A 15,118-nucleotide genomic window follows, 5' to 3' on the forward strand; every position below is an offset into this window, starting at 1 on the left:
CCTTGGCACAGGTGTAATCTTGCAATATTAAACTTAGAGAATCTACCAACAAGTCATCTTGAACTTCATGTCTTTGATTCTTATTCTAGGTTCTCACATTCTAGCTCAATGTAATAGTAAGGACCTACATAATTGACCCATGCAAAGTTATACTTTTTCATTTTCATATTGGTTTGAATCTTTAGGGTTTCATTTTAGTTTAGTTTGCATGAGTTTAGAGAGATTCTCCTTCATCTTTCATGGACATGTCAGTCGAATGTGTTCATATCCTTTATTCTTCTTGATCATGTCTTCATCATATCTCATATCTTTCTCTCATTATGTTCTTTCTTTTCCTATCATCAAAAGGGGTTAATCATATCATCCTATTTATCTACCCTTTTGGGATCCTTACATATCATTTTGACCTATAAAAAGTTAAAACATCTCATATTTCTACAAATATTGTACCCTAACCTAATTTTGACATCCTAGATCCATTTTTGGGATTGAAAATTGAAGTTTGACTTTATCTTGCTTGTCAAAATTGTGTTTAAGTTCTTTCTTCTTCTATGTAGTTGATCAAGTTTATGAGGCTTAACCATCACATCTTTTGAGGAAATTATTTTTTTCATTATTTCCACCTCTTCATCTTCTCTCTCTCATTTCATCACCTTTATTCTTGTTTTTGTCTAATTCTCACGATTATCTTTCTAATCAAATGTAGTCAAATTGGGGCAAATTCTCAACGCTTGCTGGTCAAACTTTGGTTCTTCTCTCTTTGAATATCTTATCTATTATCATGGACCTTATTTTATCTTAATTTGATCATATATATATCATTTCTATATCTCCTCTACCTTGTTTTTATTTCAATGCCAAGGAGGAAAGAACAATCTAGTAGAAAATTGATTCTACTATTTATTTATTTTCTACTTCACCTAGGATAGACTCTTGATCTATCTATCTATCTATCTATCTATCTATATTGTAAAAATTAGTATTTTTATTATGCTATGGGTGTTTATATTGTCTGGACATATTATTTCTCATCTTATCATTATGGGTGTTGATATTGTCTTATCTATTTCTTTCCTAATGTTCAATTCTACTACTTATCAACTATGCATTCGGGATCATCTATCTCTCTCTACTTCATTCAATTAGGTTTGGAGTCAAATCTCTCCCAATAAACTCAACATCATCATTCTTTGACTTCATTTTTCCTAAATTTCTCACAAGTCAAATAGGAGCAAATGTAATCACCCGAAAATGATCTAGTAAACTATAAGCCCCCCTTTCAGCATTTTTAATCTCTATTCTAGACTATATGTTATGCTTAATCAATCTTAAATTACTATATTTAATCATTTTTCCTTGATCAAATCATCAATTAATCAGCCAAGGGGTTTAGCTTAGTTGGTTGAAGAAATGAGTTCTCATTGTGGACAGCCTGGTTCAAATCCCAAGAGGGACATCTTTGTGGAATTCTAAGTTGTGAATCTTGGTCTTCTATTGGTTGTATTAGTCTCATTGTAAAAATTGGAGTCTAGTTTGTGACTCTTGGTCTTCCAATTGTTGTTTCTAGTGTGATTTCTTGTAAGGAGCTTGAATAAGTTTTAATTGTTGCTCTTAAGAAGCACCCGATATGCAAATGATCTTAATATAATATAAAATCATCAATTAATCATTTATTTGATTTTATTCTATGGTTTGGCCACCTTATGTTAAGTTTTATTTAATTAAAATAACACGCTCCCTTTTAATTATATAAAAAATCCCCTTAATCTATGTGCACCTGAAAATCACTTTCCTAAAAAATAAAAAATAAAATACATATAAAGAAGAGAGAATTCCCCCACTTGGATTAAATTTATTGTAATTCAAATATTTTTTCTTATTCTCCATCATAATTAAAGTTCCTTTAATTTTGTCTTATCTTCAACTACATTTTTTGAGGTGGACTTATTTGAATTAATTTATTCTTTAATCTTTTTCTTAAGCTTAGTTAAAGCATACTTTATTTTGTCTTCACTTCAATCATTTTTCCAAGGTGACCATTTGGACTAAATTTAGTTTAATATAAATCCTCTTCTTCATCCTTATTAAAGTAAAATTATTTTTTTCTTATCTCTAATCATGTGCACAATCACCTTTTTCATGGTAGCTGCCTCTTCTTCTTTTTTCCCTTTCAATCATTTTAAATTCTTTTCTTTGCTCCATGAAGGTGGAATCTTTGAATTTTTCTTATTTTTCCCTTTTAATCTCAACCACTCATTATTTTGCCTCTTAAACATTTCTATTGATTTTTCCTCTTAAGAGATGCATGCACATAGATCAACTAAGATTTATTCTCTATCGTAGATTTTGTCTCTTAGTATTTATCATCCTTTTCTCTTTAAAAGGAGGCCCTCTCCTCACACACAACACATCTCACACACACCTCTCTAATACATCTTTTTTTCTAGCATTAGATTTTTCTTTGCACTCTTACATTCTCATTATATCTTAGCATTTGTTTCCTCGCAATCATCTTAGCTTAATCTTTCATTATTAGCATAGTTTTACTTTCTTATACTTAGATTAACTTTACTTTCCTTGAAGTTACATCTCATTTAATTTAATCTTGCACCTTCATCTTCACTTAATTTGCATTATATCTTTATTTTGTGTTAGTTTATGGTTATTAATCAATTTACTACTATACACTCTCCATAATTCCTCAGTGGGGGTCAGGCAGAAAAAGAAAAAAAAATGGGCCTAATTTATCGACAATTTTTGGGCTGACTTTTATAACTGACTATAACCCTAAAGTGGAAATTTTTTTTGTATAAAATGGTTTAGTGTTAGGGATTTCATGGGGTGGGATGTGATAATATCTACTTGAGACAATATTAAGCTCTAATGGATTATCAATTATAATCAGGTTGTAATCATTGGATAATAAAAATATCAGACTCGTTATTTGGTAGGCATAGCCCAAGCATTGGGTGAACCATGTTAAATCTTTGTGCATTGTGTTATTTTCTATATGCTTTATTATTTTGTGATATTGGATATATTTGCATGTAATTGTTATTTATGTCTTGTTAATCTTAACAAATCTCTCATTCTATGATACAACTTGTAAGGATCATGACACTTGGGTTCATTTGAGAGCCACCATTACTACTATTTCTTGTGTGTCCCTTGCGCATCATGGATAGAGAGATAAAAGCTACTTTCCAAGCCTCACAATCAATGGGATCCCTTGGATGTAATATTTTATAGAAGTATGCCACATGTTAAGCATACACTCGTGACTTTAAATCTATAAAGGGTGATCAAATATTAGAATTTCCTATCATGCATTGGAAAGAGAATTATGTACCTAAATCAATTGGAAGAGAAAAGAGAAAAGTAATGGATACCATTGAAAGATTTTTAAAAATAGTGAAGATAATATTTTACAAGAGGCTTCAGCAAAGAGATTTCTCAATTAAAGACATGGTTCTTTGTGACATAAGAGAAGAGAGCCTGAGGGATTACATAAGAAGTTTGACTCTTTATGGAAAGGTTCTTTCAAAATTAGAAAAGTCATAGGAAATAACTCTTTCCTACTTAACTATATTGATGGTACTCCTCTTACACTTTCTTATAATGGGAAAGATTTGAAAACTATTTGATCAAGCATTTTCCCCCTTATTGTACATAGTTTTTTTTGTCTTTCTTTGAGTTTTTGTGTTGTTTTGCTTGATTGTGCCATTTCTCCTATGTCACCTAATAACCAAGGCATCACCATGCAATTCTAGATTATCTTTGTCCTATGAGTTTTATCACCATTTAGAGACAATATTATTTGTGCTTCTATTATTTTTCTTTTAAAAGGGTCACCCTCAAAAGTCTAGCCATTTGTTGTAATTTTTAGGGCCTTCCCAAACTGTCATCCTTGCCAAGTTTTTCATAACCTTGCTATAGAGTTGTAGTTTTCTTCAAGTCCACAATATGCCAATTGTGTAAAGTCTTATTAGTCACTTTGTTGGACATTTCAGGAAGTATAAAAGCCCTAATTGCTAGTTATTGAGTGACCAGTGAGTCCCAATCCTTAGTATAACTCTGCATATGAATCTTTCCTTCATTATGTCAGTCCTTTTGTAACACCCCGCCAAGGGATCCAAAAGAAATAACCTAAATTTTTGCTAAGTTTTCCAAAAAAAAAAATTTAAAAACCAAGAAGAATAACATACACATCAAACATAAAGTAGCGGAAGCAAAAACATACAATCATCTATAAGAAAATACATATGATAATCCATCTAACTAATCATCGTCAATAACTGAAATAAATGTAATAATCATCATAAAAACAACTAAATATGAAACAATATCTGATAATCTAAAAGATAGTGCTACTAATCAACAAGCATAAATGGGCGTAAAAGAGTTTGGCAATAATAATAAAATGCAAACTAGGGGCAGACACTACACCTTTACTTCTCTACTTGTAGTTTGGTTAAAAATTATCTTTTGACTTTGTTAGGCTACTATTGACTCAATTGGGCAAAAACATGGAGAGTATCCAAGTCTCCAAGAATAATTCATGTAAGTTTGGTTCTCTTTTAACCTATTTATTCTTCTATGTTCAAAATTGTTTCCCAATTGTGGTATGGAAGAAAGACATACCTATATTATATCAAATAATGAATTCTAGCTGAAATGGGAGAAAACTTTGAAAGTATAATGGATGCCTACTTTGAAACATTCAAAGAAAAGATGCAGAGCAGATATAGGATTCCAAAAAAGTTAGTAGAAGACGATGAATAGGACATATGTTTTCTAGTAGACTATGATAAAATTTACATCCATGCAGTTTAGCCAAGAGTGGCATGGGTAAAACCTTTAAGTTATGAGGTGAATATTGATGACACCAAAGACATTATTGAGGCTCTCTTGAATGAGCCTATGGATCTCAAGGCTACATACTTTGGAACATATGAGGAGGCAAAGGCCAAGATTGGACTTGAGATCAAGCTACCCTAGGCAGTAAACAAAGGAAGAAAGAGGATGGATAAAATCATGAAGAACACCAAGTCATCAAGCTCTCCTCTCATGCTTACTGAAGGTAAGGGAGATGACATAGATGAAGATGAAGATGAAGACGAGAATACAGAGGAAGAAGAACCTAAAGAAGAGGAGTCTCCCAAGAAGAAAAGGAAGGTCATAATAACAAATCCTACAAAGTCTTCCCCTATTGTGTTCACAAGAAGATCCACCAAATTGAAGAGGAAACTAAAGTTAGGCAATAGAGAAGAAACATATTGAAGATTTTGTAGTGGCACAAATGGAAAAATGGAAGTATTCCCCTGATGAACTTGTCAAACAAGTTCTTGAAAATATCCTAAAAGGCAGTTGCACTAGTATGGAAAAATGTAGCAAACAGTGCTAGAGACATCAAAGAATGGACCTTGAGACAACTCATGCCTAGTCTCAGTGATGAAAAGGTGAAGAAATGATTAAATAAAAATAAGAAGAAGCTTAATTTAGTGCATTTTTTATCTTGTCTAAAGACATTGAATCTGTGGTGAAATCCAATACTATTGGATGGAAAAACATCTATGGGTCGCACAAGCCTAGTGATAATATTGTGCAAATAGATGATAAGGATGGAGAAGTAGATGTGGCAAAATATAATGAAGATATAGAAATATAAGATGAGGAAACAAAAAATGTAGATGTTGATGATGTTGATGAGGAAGAAGAATAAGAAGCTACAAGAGGAATTCTTCTAGAAATTTAGAGTATTGAGGATACTAATGTAGAGAAGATAGTAGTAGGGATTATAACTTCCCTTCATCATTCTCTGATTGAACCCTTAGTGAAATCTAGCTCAAAGAAAGATTCTACCGAGTTGTTCTAGGTTAAAAAAAAATCACCAATCTCAAGAGTTACTTTACCAAGTACTTCAATTGAGTGAAGTGTCTAACACTTCATCTATCGAGCAGTAGGCTCAGATCATTCTAACATTAGGCTTGACCAAGCAACAACAAGGTATTCCTTTTGTTAGTGTTATTTCTACTATTCCTACATTTTTTTCTATTTCTACTATTTCCACTGTTGTTTCCACCATGGCTAGTGTAATGACAATTGAGACTTAGTCTCAACCAAGGACTAAAGTTTTGAACAAAGGCAAAGAAATTATTCATTCTATTATTAATAAGGGGAAAGGGGAAGAAATTGATCTAGATGAGGACATTATTATTCCACATTGGGATACCTCTGAGCTTACCCTTGAAGAGATGGATACCCTTGGTAAACTTTGGAAGAAGAAAGCAAGGCAAAAAAAGCTCAGAGAGGAAAGGAAGAAGAAAAATCAAGTACTTCAAGATATCAAGAGCATATTTCTTGATGCTCTGAACATTGAGGTTGATGAGAAACAACCTATTTTGGATCAATTGGTTAAAATTTTCCATAAATACAATGAAGAATTGAGTGGACAAGAAAAACTTCCACATAGGGTAAAAAGAGAATTTGAGAACAAAGTTTTGGAGCAAGTAGAGCAGAAGATGCCAAGTGTTGACAGTATTTGTTGAGAATCTGAACATCACCGAATTTGTCTTTAAAACCTGAGTTACAACAATTAGCCAACTTTGTGAATTATGTTGAATTTGGTATTGTAGCTAACTCTAGAAGGTAATTAATTAGATTGATATATATGAAATGTATTGTGTCATATCCAAATAAATTAAGTATAAGTATGAGAACAAGAAAGAAGCAAATGAGTGTGAATTAAAGAAGGCTACAAGAAGTATATGGTATAGAAAATACTTATCTATCACAATAAGGTGATTGTTGCAATTCAAGGAATCTCATTTAGCAAATCAAAGTTGTAGATCAGAGATCAGCCATTTATTCATCCTAACAGGTGCATCAGTCAAATCCTTTAACCAGGTGGACTTAATAGTCTTTTGCTAAATCTCCTAACATAGTGCATACTTCATTGGATGCTTGTGAATCCTTTAACAAGGTGGACCTAATAGTCCTTATTGCTCCTAACAGGGCAGATCATCAGAAGTGGTGAATTGTAAGCCTTAATGAGCCAACTTTATACTGAGGTATTAAATCTTGTGGGTATCATCCCCACCCTAGTATTACTTTCTATTTGGAAGGTTTTTAGGTCACCATATCTTGTGTCAAAGTGTTATGAATTTTATTACTTTCATTATTTCATGTATGCAATTAGATCATAATAATATATGAAGGATTAATTGGTGAAGTTTAAAGTTTTATTGGTTCTTGATTCACCCCTCCTCTCTCTGTAACCTAACCTACATTAAATTTTAAACACTCATACATTGTAGGTAATGTAGAGTACTATGATGATATATTGGTGAATACACACACTACTCTATACTGGGTTTTAGGGTTAAAAAATAGAGGAAATTTTAGTAAGTCAACTATGTAGATGTGCTTAGGAATTCAAAATTGTGGTGTTATAATTATTTGACTTTCCTCAATACCTATAAGCTAGAATGAGTATATATATATATATATATATATATATATATATATATATATATATATATATATATATATATATATATATATATATATATATATATATATATATATATATATATATATATATATATGGAGTTTGAAAGGGATAATAATACATTACCACTGCAATTATGGTCAACTATCCTATCAATTGATTGGGGACAACCTAGTTTTAATTTGTTTGAAAATTAGTTTGGAATTTCTCTTAGAAGGACAATATTTCCATTTTTTAGAGATTTTCCTTACTTCTTATAGGAATTATTAAGACCAATTTATTGTAATGTTAAGCCAAAGATATCTCACCAATGGAGAGATATTTATTTCTACCCTCACACAACTATTATCAAAGTTTATAGTTTCCCAAGGAGACCTCTTGTGATGCTTGGATATGTTCCTTTAAGGATTGGATTTTGGGAAGTCATGAGGTAGATTGATATGCTTTAGGATACTGACTTCCCAACAAAGACCCATAAGGGGACATTTTTCCTATATCTCAAAATTTTTCATTATTTTGCAATGATAAGAGGAGAGAAGGAGTTGTATCATTTACTCAAACATTACTTCATGGATGTTAATTCCAAGAGATTGAATGATATAGAAGGCTTTTATCAGATGCTAATGAAAAAGATAAAAATAATACCAAGGAGTAAGTGTAAATTTGATTCCCATAGGATATCATCATTAATGATGATGAAATTGATTTTTAGAAGAAAAAGAAGAGAATATGGCATTATTTTAAGGAATTGTAAGACCATATTCATAAAGAAGACCAAACATATGATCACTTCCTAGATGCCAAAACATGGGCTTAGAAGCTAAGCATAACACTTAAGAATTTTTTAGAGGTGTATCATACAATGAATGAAAAACTCGACAAAGTAAAAGCATCAAAGATCACATTAATAGAGGATGCTAAAGGATTAAATATGTTGTTAAAATCCTTTGACATGCTGCCCCAAGAAGAAAGAGGAGAGAAAAGATTGAGAGAATAGTCAAAGCCTCAAGGAGACAAGCATGTCAAAAGAGTTAGAACCAAGGGAGGCTTGAGGGTATTGTTGTCACTTAGGTTTTCACCCTTGTTCAAAGCCTATGCATGAGGACAACCTAGTGAAACATGGAAACAACCTCAAAGCTGTGGGACTTGAATTGTGAGGTTGATTCTCCAGAGAAGGTCGACTTCCTCTTACTATTAGGATGCACCTAACTACTCTTGGAGAGGAAAAGGGAGAAGGAGAGCATGAAAGAAAATCTACCTAATCTAATCTAAGGAGGTGATGCACCAAAATAGAGTGTTCGAACCAAACTCTACCCATATATACACTATTGAACTAGAATAAAACTAAGGATATACACATTCAGACTTGCTTTAACCTAATAATCACATGCAGATTAGAAGACCAAGATGAATGACACAAGGAAGGAGAGATTCACTTATATTATCATTCATAGGCCAAGGAGATACAGTCATGCAGATCATAGATCTCTACAAAACATCGATAAGAGGCAAAAGAGTCCTTGCACTTTCATATCAATGGCTGAAGGAGATAAGACAGAAAATCATGTAGTTCAAAGGCACAGGGGAATTTACACTAAAAATTTGCAGAGCAATAATAGAGAAACAGAGAAGGTCCGACCTTTAAAAAATTCACAAAAATTGCTTTATAGCTCAGGCATAACTGGGATGTCCTCCAACTGAAGTTACTCCCCAACCACTACATTGAAGTCCTTCAGAGAATAACCCATGTATATATGTTATCCATGTTGTCACAAATTATTGTAAAAGTTCCCTTATCTAAAATGTTTAGAGTAGATGAGCATAAGATTAAATCCCTAGCATGGTTAGGGGGTGTTAGAAAAGGTAGTACAGTTTAGGAATAGTAAGACTTTAGGGGAAAAGATACAAAACCCACCCAAAGAAAAGGAGGATGAAGGAGTAGTGTCTCAAATTCCCCTAGTGTATCTTGATAATTATGCAACAACGTATATTGAAAACATTGACCCTTTCTTCTTAAGTTTGATTATAAATGGCAAAATGGTAATGAACTGTATGATTGACTATGGTGCCTCAAATATAGTTATGTCATTTAAGATAATGGAGTTTCTTGGCCTGAACATAGACAATAAACAAGGGAGGTGTTGTGCTTTATATTCTAGAGAAGTTCCAATGATAGGAACCATTAGTGTACTCCCTTACAAATTAGTATCATACCCAGACAAAGACATGACTATAAGTGTGTTGGTAGTAGATATTCCACCTCAGTATGGTATGTTGTTATCTAGAATATGGAGTATTTCCATGGGTGGTAGTTTATAGTGTGATTTATCTTTTGGTACATTTCATATTCATAACAAAGCTATCAAAATAGATAGGAAACCAAGGCTCACTCATATGATTGAGGAAAATGTGGATAATAATGCAACTTGTTTCTTGGACATAAATATAAATTCTTTTAGGGTAGAATTAATTGTCTTAGAGAAAGAAGAGCTACCTACACTCATTACACAAGAAGTAAAAAAATCTCTAAAAATGGAGAACTCTAGACTATGTATTTTGATGGTGCAAGTTAAAAAAAAGAGGGATTGGTGCTAGAGTGGTATTTATTTCACCAAAGAAGAAAAATTTTAGATACTCTTCCACTTGGGATTTTACATGCACAAGCAATATTTTAGAGTATGAAGCACTCCTCCTAGGTTTAAGATTAGCTGTTAAACATGGTATAAAATACTTGTATATGATTGGTGATACTAAGATTGTAGTATCATAGATTAGGAAATCATATGCATCAAAAAAATAAGAGGCTAAAGCAATATATGAATGATGTATGGGATAAAATTGAATCCTTTGATGCCTTTGGGATTGCATGGATGGATAGAAAAAATAGTAAGATGGCATATCTTCTTAGAATGCAACCATTAAGTATGATGACATCACTTTTACAAGAGTATCCAAAGTTGAGGTGTAAAGTGGGCCTTCAATTCCTAAGAATATTGAAAGATGGCAGGTATTTGAAGATGATTTAGATATTCTAAGTTTCCTAAATTGTGAAGATAATTATTATGGATAAAAGTTGGACTATAGTACTTTTGTTGAGACCATAGATGGGAAGGATACTACTTTTAGAAATGAGATCATCCAACTTAAGACTAGCAAGGTCCCTAAAGGCTTAGTTGTCTTGGAAATCCTTTTTGATAACCAAGATAGGGTACAAGTAGAGGTTAAAGATAAGAAGTTAGAAGAGTTGGAAGAAATAAATATGGGTATAGCTAAATCCCCAAAGAAAGTATATATAGGAAAGAAATTATCTCCTATTGTAAGGAAATCTTTGATTGATTTGGTAAGGAAATAAAAACATGTCTTTGCATGGTCATATGATGACTTGAATGGTTATAGGGGAGATCTATTTAAACATGTCATTCTTCTTAAAGAAAATGCTAAACTATTTAGGCAAAAGCAGAGACTAATAAATCCTACCTTCCAAAGTTGAGGTGCAAATTAGGCCTGCAATTCCTAAAAATATTGAAAGCTGGTAGGTATTTGAATATGATTTAGATATTTTAAATTTCCTAAATTGTGAAGATAATTATTATGGATAAAAGTTGGACTATAGTACCTTTGTTGAGACCATAGATGGGAAGGATACTACTTTTGGAAATGAGATCCATAAACCTTAAGACTAACAAGGTCCCTAAAGGCTTAATTGTCCAAGAAATCCTTTTTGATGGCCACGATAGGCTACAAGAAGAGGTTAAAGAGAAGAAGTCAAAGGAGTTGGAATAAATAAATATGGGAACAGCTGAATCCCCAAAGATATTATATATAAGAAAGAAATTATCTCCTGTTGTAAGGAAATCTTTGGTTGGCTTGTTAAGGAAATACAAACATGTCTTTGCATGTTCATATGATGACTCAAAAGGATTATAGGGGATATCTATTTAAACATGTCATTTCTCTTAAAGAAAATGCTAAACTATTTAGTGATGCAGGAGCATCCAGAGGTATAAGGGCAATCTTGTGTCACCCAAAAAAATGTACTTAGACTTAGTTTCTATTTCATGTGTTTTCATTTTTGGACACCCATTTGGGTCAAATAAAGTTTCCAACTCTCACAGTTCAACTATCAGTGTGCTAGAAAATCCTGAAAAAATAGGAGCATGCAATTTGGCCATCATTTTGGTGACCTAAAAGGTGTGAATTGGCTAGATGAATGTAATTGTGATTTAGAGCATTCCAGAAAAAGAATCAGGTCAAAAGGCCCCATGGTTTGAAAGTTATTGCAATTTTTTGAGTTTTGTAGACCTCCTAAGAATGCTTCAAAGTTAGGTTAGGGGCATTAAATGACCTTGAAAAGGGCCAAAAAATGAGAGATGAGCAAAGTTGGTCCATAATGCTATAGAGCGCTTCGAGAGCTTTTCGAAAATGTAAACGGTTCGTCAATCAAAGCTATGGTTCAAAAGTTATGCCTCCCAAAAGTTCAGTTACCATTTCTGAATTCTTCTAGATTTGCACCGACTTCTAACGTAGCTTCTGGAACCTTCTATTTGGTCGGTGGATGCCTACTAGCACTTTCTAGAATGTACTCCTAGTCCTTAACCCTCCGGGGTCTATTTAAGGAGATTTCTGGCATTGTAAAAGAAAGTTTAGAGTGGAGTTTGAGAGGAGGTACTGAAAGGAGAAATTATCTCTAGATTTATGCTATTGTAAGCCCTTAGGGCATGTTTCAACGTTTATTTTCCTGTACTATTTGTACTAGCTTATTTTCTTAGTTAATATAATTTTCCCTTTCTGTTGTGTCCATTTTGGTTCTTGGGTTGTGTCCCCATCATTTAGGCAAAAGAAGAGACTAATAAATCCTACCTTGGCCCCTAAGATGAAAGAGGAATTGATGAAACTCAGGGATGGGGGAATCATAAAACCAATCAAGCATTCTTCATGTGTCTCAAACTTGGTATCTTTCAGAAAGAAAAATGTAGACATAATGTTGTGTGTTGACTTTAGGAACCTAAATATTTATTCTTTGAAGGATAATTATGGATTACCAAATGTGGATTCTATGCTACAAAGAGTGATAGGTTCTGAATTAATGTCCATGTTGGATGGTTTTTTTGGTTAAAATTAAGTGTTGCTAGATGAAACTGAGTAGTGCAAGATGTCTTTCACCACACAATGGGGGGCATATGTGTATGTGAAAATTCTTTTGGGATCACCAAAGATGGAAAAAAATTTCAAAGGGTCATGTATGTAGCCTTTGCTGATTTATAGATAAATTAATGGTGGTGTACTAGGATGACCCTACTGTGTACTGTAAAAGAATAGAAGACTATTGTATACATCTTAAGAAGATTTTTGTGAGTGTCTTGGGGTATGGTGTCTCTCTTAACCCAAGTAAATGTGTGTTTAGTGTGATTGAGGGTAAGCTCTTAGGTCATATACTATCCAAGGAAGGGGTTAGGATAAAACCTAAAAGGGTTGCCGCTATAGATAAGATTCCTAAACCAAAAAATGTAAAGCGAATTCAAGATTTCTTTGGACAAGTCAACTTTTTAAGATGATTTATAGCCAACTTTGAAAAGATTAGGAGACCAATATCCAAAATGCTCAAGATAGGATAATAAATCCAATGGGATAGGGAACCAACAACTCGATTCCAAAATATTAAGGATGCAATTAAAAATGCACCTATATTTAGGACACTTGATTACAATAAGCCTATGCACATATTCTCTTTTGCCACTTTCCATATAGTTGCAACAATGTTACTTTAGAAAAATAAGGAAGGTTTTGAACAACCTACAACCTGTTTTAGTAAGTCTCTTCAGATAGTAGAGCTAAAATATGATATAAATGAGAAATAGGCATATGTTTTAGTAAAGGCAGTGAAAGATTTTAGGTGTTACTTTGTAGGAGCACTAATTGTATCTTTTGTTCCCAGTGCTACTGTTAAAGATATTTCCTCTCAACAAGAGGTGTTAGGAAAAAGGTGTAGGTGGATTAACCAAATTCAGGAGGTTAACTTTAATACTCAAATCACCAAACTTGTTAGAGGCCAAGGATTGGCTAAGTTGATGGCACAATCCAATTTGGATGCAAATTAGATAAATCAAGTGGATGGTGATCTCAAGCCATATATATATGACATGGATTCTTGTGAATGGTATAGAGATGTTATTCATTATCTGCAATATATATGTGCTCCACGTACAATGAGTGACAATGAGAAACAAGCACTAAAACTTCAAGCCATCAAATACATAATTTTTAATGGTAGGCTATGGTGGAGAAGTGCATAAGTTATTCTTCTGAAGTGTGTAGTCCAAGAGAATTCAGTTAAAATTTTGATTGAGATACATAGTGGCATATGTGGACGTCACTACATGGAAAAACCACAGCTCATAAGGTGATAAGGGTGGGTTTTTGGTGGCCTACCTTATTTTGGGATGCTCATGTGTTGGTAAAGAAGTGTGATTATTATCAAAGATTTGCTAGTAAATTGAAGTTTTTTGGAAACTTACCTTTGAAGCTAGTGGAAGTACAAGTACCAATTTAATAGTGGGGTATAAACTTCATAGGTGAGATAACCAACAAATCTAGTTGTGGACATTATTGGATCTTAATGGATACATATTATTTTACAAAGTGGGTGGAAGTTATACCTACTAGAAGGTCAACTAGAAAAGTGGTAAATGATTTCCTTTTGAAAAACATCATTACTAGGTTTGAATGCCCTTGGAAAATTGTCACTAATAATTCTATGTGTTTCAGACTAGATGAATATATTTGGTTTTGTGATAGGTATGGAATAACCAAGTCAACCTCCTCTCCATATCACCCCCAAGGGAATAACCAAGTCAACCCTTGAGTTCAAACCACCAGTCTGAGTCAATCCTTTAGAGGCCCTATTGGAGTGATCCAACCTCTAGGAACGACCCAAGTGAGCACACTCTTTTTTTCGGAGATACCAACTCACTATAATCAAGATTATTTGTAGAGTGAAAGACTCCAAAGTTAGATTAATTTCTTTCCTTCAATTCTTGATATCACTTATCAAGGGGAAGCTTTGTCTATTGCATGGGTTGGCATCAGCCCTAGTCTACAAAGCAAGTGTGTGCACTCTCAAATGTTGGTGTGGGTTACTGATCTTAACTCTACTTGTGGAGCCATCGAGGATTAATTTGAATGGAAGCCAAGTAAAAACCTCTTAGTTAGAAGCTACCCAATTCACCTCCAAAAGGAGGCATAATCTTTGTGCAAGGAGGGGGAAGAATCTCTCATGTAGAACTCACTATAGGCATGCTACTAGATGTTTGAAGGTGGTATATGTGCTTGTAGCCTACCACAAGGGTGATCATTCAGCGTATACTATTGAGTCCTTTGAATATACCAAAAACATAGGCGCCCTCTAGGGGGTGACATGACTGTGTGAGGTACATGCATGCGCATAAGTTGTGGGGAAAAGGTTTTTCCTTCTCTACCATTTTTTGTTTCTAGAGATAAAGCATGTTTTTTCTCAAGTCATAAACAATTCCAAATCTATCTACAACTAACAAAGTTCAAGACTCCCTTGTCCTTCCGAGTTGCTTTGTCCTCGGCGGGATTATTTTTGAC

General features: G+C 33.4%; 1 protein-coding gene across 1 annotated transcript in view; it reads left to right on the plus strand.

The window, feature by feature from the left end:
* LOC149569278 (uncharacterized) overlaps positions 1–15,118 on the plus strand; it is a 121,497-nt gene that overhangs the window by 13,388 nt on the left and 92,991 nt on the right. The window lies entirely within an intron of this gene.

The sequence above is a fragment of the Cupressus sempervirens genome, chromosome 3 (genome assembly GCF_028749045.1).
Source record: "Cupressus sempervirens isolate cs-2001-9-10 chromosome 3, ASM2874904v1, whole genome shotgun sequence".
Lineage (NCBI taxonomy): Eukaryota > Viridiplantae > Streptophyta > Pinopsida > Cupressales > Cupressaceae > Cupressus > Cupressus sempervirens.